This window comes from Rhamphochromis sp. 'chilingali' (assembly GCF_963969265.1).
Source record: "Rhamphochromis sp. 'chilingali' genome assembly, chromosome: 3".
NCBI lineage: Eukaryota > Metazoa > Chordata > Actinopteri > Cichliformes > Cichlidae > Rhamphochromis > Rhamphochromis sp. 'chilingali'.
This window is the reverse complement of record NC_137931.1, coordinates 39,898,334-39,907,263: the sequence shown is the minus strand read 5'-3', so window position 1 is coordinate 39,907,263 and position 8,930 is coordinate 39,898,334.

Genomic DNA, 8,930 nt, shown 5'->3' with positions numbered 1-8,930 from the left:
ACAAAGAGACAGCAGTCAGATGGATTGAAAGGACAGAAATAGAAAACAAACTGGAACCATGGGGATTGACAGGAGAAAAGAAAAGATTTCATTTCAAGTGTGTGAAAGAGAGAATCTTTTGGGGTGATTTACATGCAAATCAGATGTTTAATTTTTAACATGCAGCACGAATCCTGCATGGGAAAGTCCTGTTCGATGTGGTTTCTCTGTTCGCATGCGCAGCCTTGAGCAGATAAGATCTTTTCCACAAACTAAGTTCAAAATCAAATGTCTACTTTATGTCTGTAAATTCACCTTAAGTCTCACATTGTTTTGAGTTTGTATAGTCTTCCACCCACTAGAGACATCAGACAGCTTCTGAGACCTCTGCAAACCGCTCACAGGTATTTTGAGGTATTGACATAAACACAGAACTGTTGAAAAGTAGAAGAAGGAGCAGTGAAGGCAGCACACCCACACCACAGAAAGCTGAATGCTTGATAAGTGGCAAACTAAAGATGCTGTTTTCCCAACAAAAACACTCCCAGAGAGAGTAAAGGCAGTGAAAGAGCAACACAACACATCTGCTGTGTAGGTGGCTGAATGATGTCCCAGAATGCAGTCTGGCTAACCTTTGACCTCCCTGTGGAGTATTGCTCGAAGTGGCTCATCCACGGTTCCATTTCTTGGATCCGCCCCGACAAAGACAGACACACAAATGCAGCAGCTGGCTGTTATGTGCAGAGGGAATATGGTGATGGAAAAGCGTGTGTATGTGTGTCGCTGGTGTAAAAGTTGCTGCGTCCTTCCGCTGCACATTAATTATACATGTGGCATGTGGGTGTCTGATTGAAATGAATATTTTACTCCTTTTAATCACTGCCATTGCCAGAGTGATGGAGCATCTGGATGTGTTACCTGGGTAATTAAAGACGCTGTCTCAAACATGCACACATTCAAGTCTCAGAGGTTGTGTCTGCAGTATGAGACAGGAGCACCCCAGAGGCTTACTAATGAGTCAGAATTAGATTTGGAATGTTTTACAGCAATGAGGCTCATAGAAAAGTAAAGACCGCTTTTTAAAATATTTTGTTATTGTCGACATGAGCCATTAAAAAAAGTGCTAGACATTGTATAAATGTAATAAAAACAGAATGTGGCAGTTTTTAAATCACCTAAAACCTAAATTTGTTATTTGAAAATAGTGCTTTTTTGTAATTTGTACGCTGCATATTTTCTGTGGGCCCATTTATAGCTCAGGCTCTTAATGCAGAGCAGTGCTGTTGTGTTATATGCAGAATGTGGATTGCTTAAAAAAGCAATGTCTTCCCTAAAGAAGACATTGGTGAGCTAGCAGCACCGTTTAGGCTGAAGCGGCACTGTCTAGCCTCTTGATGTCACAGACTTCACAGATCCTGACTTTTTCAAACTCGATCTTTTTCTTAATTTCTTGCATTTTTATGCTAAAAACCATAATTTTTAATTTGTACCCTGCAGTCTTTCACAGAGTGTTGAAAACCTTGCTATCTTTATTCATAGAAGGCTCCTTTTATACTCCAAAGACTCGTCTTGTTGCTGACTTGTTGCCAATTGACCTAATTGGTTGTGGGATGTTGATTTTCAAATGATTCTATTTTCTTTTTACTTTGTTTACCTAGTGTCCCAGGAGTTTTGGAAATGGGTTTGAATAGCCCAAGGCTTTTCCAACTCTCTTTTGGGCCGTGTGGCATGCAGAGTGTTGGGCTGAATGTGATCTTAGCAAAAAGAGTAGCTATTTTAAACTCCTCATATGCTTTCTGTAGTTATGCAATCTGAGCATATTACAGGAGAAGCCACAAGTATGAACTATATAAACTATTTGTGTATTTACTATACAGCTCTAAATATCAGTGAGAGTTAATCAGTTCATCTTTCACTTTTGGATGACATGATTATGGTGCTATTAGGATTTTTTGTGTTTCGTTCCCAGTTTAAAATTGTCACTTTATGTGCCTTTCTCTCTTCTCTGAATATGTCTGCCACCAACATTTTATTTTTAGCAAATAGGGCAAAACCATGTTGCTTAGAAAGGCAAGAGTTGTTCTTTCTCAGCCTGGAGTTGTTTAAGTAGGTTGATGATAGTCTCTTTTCTCCCACATACAAATTTTGTCTAGTGCAGCTTCATTATGAGTTGCACTACTGTGCAAAAGTCACCTTTCATTTCTTTATACTTTGCTTTGAAAGTGGGAAATAGGTAGAGTGATTTATTGAAACATCTGCAAACATAAATGTAAACAGAAAGTAGCAAAAATTTAGTGCGGACAATATTTGGTATGATCACTATAATTCATCAACAAAGCCTGAACTCTCTTAGGCAAGATTTCTTGTAATTTTTTTAAGTAGTCTTCAGCAATAGTTCTCCAGGCTTCTTATTCTTAAAGGGCATTCAAAGCTCGTCTTTGGCTGTTTTCTGCTTTAATAATGTCGAGATCGTTGGGTTTGTGGAGGCCAGTCAATGACTGATAATAGTCCATTGTGTTTTTTTCCATCCAGGTATACTTTTCCTGGATTGCCAATGAGTTTGGGATCATTGTCATGTTGAAAAGCTGTCATGCTGTTGCCACTTGGACACTTTCCATACGGTGTTATATCCTGAATCTGACAGTACTATTCTACATTCATAATTCCATCAGTTTTGACAAAGTCCCCTAAGATGCAAACCATGGCAGAGCCTCTTCTCTATTTTATTACTTAGATACTCTCTGGACCGTCTCCATACATACTGATGATTTGAAGTTAACATTTCAAATTGGGATTCCTCACTCCCTCAGAACTGATTTGACTGATTTTCTGTCCAGTTCTTGTCCTTGTGTAATTTTGCAAACCAGCCTTTTCTCCCTGTTGGCTTTCGTTGAAAATCCTTTCTTGGCTTCTTGACAGCCATCCTTCCACTACAACCATTTCTGATGAGCTTTTGGTGAAGAGTAAAAAGTATGAACTGAATGACCAGATGCATCTCTCGGGTCCCATGCCAAGTCTTTGTTGGATTTCTTATCCTAAGAACATGACTTTCAGATACTATTTGTTTGCTGCAGATTTTTTAAGGCCTACTACTTCTTTCTTTATGACCTATATTTGTCTGGTTTCAAATTTGCACACCATGCTGAGATTTGCCAAGTTTTTCACCTATAGCACTTTGGGAATCACTTTCTTGGTGCAAAAATACTATTTTATGCCTGTCAAACTGTGTTATCTCTGTTATTTCTCATAGATTCAACTAAAGAAATGAGAAAAAAATAATGTGTTTTTGTGACAAAATCAGTTGCTAAGTTGTCTATTATGTGTAGACACATGACTGGGTCGTCCTTTGAGTTAGGTGTCTTTTTTATGCCTGAATGATTAGTGATCAGTGTTAAGTGGCTGGAGAACTATTGTTGAAGACCTCTTTAAAAGATAATTGACTCCTTGGAAGCAAAACGTAAGTAAATGAAAACTTTTGCAGAGTGTTGTATATCTGAAGCTCATATCTGCATTGCTCACACAGAACAGCTGAAATATTCGATTTCAGATACTCCTTAAAATAACACAGTAAAAACTGTAGCTGAATGAATCAATCTGGTGTTTTTTTACATGCTCTTTGGGCTGTGGGTTCCAGTGAGCTGAGCTTCTTTGTGAACAGCAGTGAAGAACATGTATGGGGTCATCAGGGCTATCTGGGTATGCTCTTTCAGCACACAATGCAGGTATTCCTCTAATGGCTCCTTGTGTCCCCTCAGTCTGTCTTATCATCTTGATCTATGCTTGTGTGCGTGTGTGTGTGCATAGCTGAACTGGTGGAGGTTTTTATAGTCTGGCTGCTCTGATGCTATTAGAGATTAGGATGTTAACACAGTCCCTCATCTGACTGCATCGATCTCAACCCTTGCGGTGGAATCACATTAATACTAACAACGTCAGGTTACAAGCTTTGTAGCTCTCTTTACCCCCCTCTCTCCTTTTACATCTGCTTCTCTGTCAGTGTTGATTTAAATTTGAATAACCAGCTTTCTTGTCAGTCTTTCAACAAGGAGAGGGGCCAGTTTAATGAATGGAACGATGGAAGGAAGATTGCAGAAGCAGAGGGAGACTAGAGGATGTGGAAATGACATGAGATGAAATTGTTTAAATCAGTCTTCCTCAGCTGCTTTGACACTAGTTGCGTTCACTGGTGGAGTGCATCAAGTCACAACTTAGGGTAAATGTAAAACCTTGTTTCATGGGAAATGGGAAAAATAAATAGCATGAATCAGTTTTGTCCATTTGTGGGCGGGCAATGAAAAATAATAATACTGAAAAAAAGGTTTGAAACTTAGCTGTGAATGCAAAATACTACATTTTCCTTCTTTAATACTTGCTATTTTTGTAATGAGTTTGAAGGCACAGTCTGAATATTTTGGTGTCCATCTCTCAATAGAGAAATGTTTGGTCCACTGGTATAAATCAAAGGAAAAACCAAAGTACTCTTTTCCATATCTGTGTCCGTCAGTGCAGTAGTGCATTGTATACTTCCTCTCACCTCCTCTGTGATCCCTGTGAATCCATCAAAACAACATGGGGGAGTAGGATTCAGACCAAAACACTGTCAGTCAGTGTCAGCCAAATTCAAGAAACTGTGACGGAGCAGTTGTGCATTTAGACCTAAAGTAAGCTACAATTGGAAAGCCCAGCAGGTGTGTTTTGATGACTTCCACTTCAGGAGAACACCTTCAACACAGCTTTTAGGGAAAGTTTTCATATGGTGAACTCCCAAATCTCTGAGCCTCTCAATACATGTTTTTTTGTGGTACACAGTACAATACATAAAGGTACAGTAATAATATGACGGTACAAAAATTATAATGTAATCATTGATTCTGAACAGTTTCCTGTAATATTAATACTGTCACCAATGGTGATGAATTGAATAATGTATTTGAATAAGTCCACCTAAAATGTGAACTGTACAACAATACATGCTGGTACCCATGGGCCATAATTACTCTAGGCCTTGACTCTTAGTCAGGGTTCTGTATTAATGTTACTCACGTGTTACTCATAACATTGACGCTGTTTACCAAAAGGCCATTAATTTACAGCATTTATAAAGTTCAGATAATAATGATGGCTAACAAGGGCAACAAGAAATGCAGGGAGATTTTAACTGGGACTTTATCTAATCAGTCAAAGAGAAACCACCTGAGTTTACTGTAGGTCTCCGGCTCTGTTTTTACTACAATTACAGCATTAGTTGCGTCCATTATTAGTTAATATAGTCAGTTAGTTGCTAAAAATGTTTTTCAGAAGCACAGTTGGGATAATTTCCTTCTTTTACCATAAGGTTGCAGCACTGTGCACATCATGTCTTGGCGTTAATTCAGCTGGAGCCGTGGAGAGTTACAAGCTAGCAAAAGGTAAGATGGTTATTTTAACTTAAGGAAAATAATTATTCATGTTTGTAATAAAATAATACATAAGGAAAAATTAATTTTAATTCAGTTTGGCGAAAAGAGGCAACATTTTAAGAATTGTCTTCTAAAAAAGCCATGGTTAAAATAAACAGTTGGCTAATGCATTTACCTAAACATGCTGTTAATTGTCCTATAAACATGGTAAACCTCCAGCAGATTAACATTTATGAAGGCAAAAAAAAAAAATGAAGATACCACATGCTGAAGCCTGCCACTACATGATTTTGTTTGGCTAAAACATGCTGCATGTTAGATTTTCTAGGGTAAAGATGCTCTCAAAGTTGTTTTCTGGCTTTACAATGAATGCGAATGCATAGTATCACCTGACAGAATGAACAAGAAAGACATGCTATCTGTCTACTCCTAGTGATGGCTACTTTGGAAAAGAGGCCTGACTCAGGTATTACTGCCCGTGTGAGCTTGTGTGCATTTGTCTGCTTACAGCTACTTAAGAGGGATATTATGAGGGATTAAGTCTGGAATAAATTAGAATAAATTCACATTAATCCTTGTATGTTTGTTTTTAGTGACATTTGTTTTAAATTTGACATTATAATTCCAGCTTGGTGCTCGGGGGGAAACTAGCTTAACATTGTAAGCCACTGCAAGCTTTTAGCTAAGGTTCATAAAACAGACTTAGTGCCAAAACCTCTGTGACTGGGAATAACTGTGTGCTTTCTGTTGGTTTGAGTCCAGCTTAGTTCCGTGGGCTGTATATGTTTAATGAGTAACTTTGATAGCTGAGACTTGGAAATTGTGAAGAAAACCCCCACAGAGCCCTTATTAAACCAAAGCACCGGCTCACATTATGCCTCAAAGTCCTGCAGATCTGCCAAGAAAGTGAAGTTCCACACACGGTGTATGCTGAAGTGTGTGTCTGTAAATGTACATCTGTGTTATTCAGACATATGTGTAAGGGGGAGGGTGTGGAAAACCAGTGTTGAGAATCATATTATTTTTTTCAGCATATATTCTCAGTTCACTTCCCCTTCAGCTGTCCTCTCAGAAAACCCGTCTATCCATAGGTTCATCCATCCTTGCTCACGCTAAGCAGTGCTGTCTTGTTGCTATGGTTTCCATTATACTTCCTGCCTCCTTTGGTTTGAAGGACAAAGCACTGACAATAGGTAGATGGGTAGTATTTAAACAGAAGGGAAAGAGAAAGACTTAGTAAGCACACATATATGCTACTTTTTCTTTATTGTCACCCGTTGTTTAAGGTTATCGCTCACTCTCTGGTCTTTGAGCCACATCCCCTCAGTTCCAGGGGAGGTAGAAAGTCAGCTCAACACCAACACCTCCTTTGGCATTTGATGTTTAACTCTGTAGGCCGTATCTTTTAGCTGATCAATAAGCAGGTGGTACAGCACTCCCTCTACTCTCTACGGGACAGGCTGCAGTTACACAGGACTGCACCAAACGAAATCAGCTTGCATCAGGGCTGTGTTATGCTCAATGACTGTGCTGCACACTGCCAAACAGTACAGGAAAAAGGATTTGCTCCCAGATCTATAACCAGCAATTGCACATGCACACGCAACTGCTTTTGTGTGTTCGCATTGTGTTTGTATAAAGTCTTCAGGCTGTCAGAAATTAGGCTAAAACTGTGGACTTTATATAGCTGACCTGGTTGGAGAGTGAGGAGGATTCACTGCAGATGAGTGGGAAGAAAGAGGGTCTTGGGGTTTGTGTGTGTGTGTGTGTGTGTGTGTGTGAGACTGAAAAAGGAAAGGAAGGAATAGAGAGAGCAATGGAAAGCGCTTAAACACAATCCTTTCCCTGCCACACGCATCATCCCCTTCACTGTGTGATTCACTCACCCCCTCGCTTATTGTAAGGTTCTTAGGGCCTTCCTTAACTTTTAATAAGAGTCTTTAATAAGTCCCCAGATCATGGCTTGGTCGGTCAGGGCTTCTATTTCAACACAGCTCTGCTTAAGCTTACTCTAAAATAGATCTGCTCCCTCTTTTCTCTTCCCCCCCTCTGCCCCCGTTCTCTCGTCTCTATATTTCTCCACGAGATTGTAAAAATATTTAATAAACTTTGGACGAATGAAACAAGGTTGTATCGACCTCTGTGGTTTGTGTGAATATAATCAGTCTGACAAAGTTGTTTGACAGGGGATATTCCAGTTTTAGTACTACTTCCATCCTGAAGGTCAAATGTGGCAAAAATGTGATGTGAGATTTGTGTCATGTTGTTGTTTAACTCTTTCCCTCATAAGGAGATGATATTTGACTGCCTCCCCTGTGCCCTTAACGGCAGATATAGATGTTGTTTGATGACAATTAGACCATTCTTTTTAACTAACATCTAATGCAAACCCAGCTATTTTGTTCTATAAGTATGCCTGACATGTAACAGAAACTGCTTGGTTTAGAAAAGCCCTTCAAGGGTTACTCCTAACAGGCTTTCAAATCAAATCAAATCAAATCACTTTTATTGTCACATCACATGTGCAGGCACACTGGCACAGCACATGCGAGTGAAATTCTTGTGTGCGAGCCCCACAAGCAACAGAGATGTGCAAACACAACAACACAAACGAGCAAAATACAAGAATGGCCAACCTGAAACTAATAAATATATGTACAATATATAATAGTGTATGCATTTCTGGATGTGTATACTAAATATTTTCCTACGTGTGTGTGTGTGTGTGTGTGTGTGTGTGTGTGTGTGTGTATACACATTTTTACAAATTAAATAGTAAAAAAAAAAAAAAAAAAAAAAAATAATAATAATAATAATAATAAAATATATAAAATATACAGAGTTGAATATGTGCAAAACAAGTGGCATTTATATACAGTGTGGAGTGCATAATGTTAAAGTTCCAGTAGTGAAGCTGAGGTGTCTATGAAGTGTTCAGCAGTCTGATGGCCTGATGGAAAAAGCTGTCTCTCAGTCTGCTGGTACGGGACCGGATGCTGCAGAACCTCCTTCCTGATGGAAGCAGTCTGAACAGTTTATGGCTGGGGTGACTGGAGTCCTTGATGATCCTCCCCGCTTTCCTCAGGCAGCGCTTCCTGTAGATGTCTTGGAGGGAGGGAAGCTCACCTCCAATTATCCGTTCAGAGCACCGCACTACTCGCTGGAGAGCTTTGTGGTTGTAAGCGGTGCTGTTGCCATACCAGGTGGTGATGCATCCAGTGAGGATGCTCTCAATGGCACAGTGATAGAAGGTCCTGAGGATGCGGGGGCTCATGCCGAATCTTTTCAGTCTCCTGAGAAAGAAGAGGCGCTGCTGCGCCTTCTTCACTGTTTTGTTTGTGTGTACTGACCACGTAAGATCCTCAGCCAGATGTACTCCAAGGAACCGGAAGCTGCTCACTCTCTCCACAGCAGCGCCGTTGATGGTGATGGGGGTGTGTACTTCTCTGCACCTCCGGAAGTCCACTATCAACTCCTTTGTCTTTGCGACGTTGAGGGTGAGATGGTTGTCTTGACACCAGTGGGTCAGGGCGCTGACCTCCTCCCTGTAAA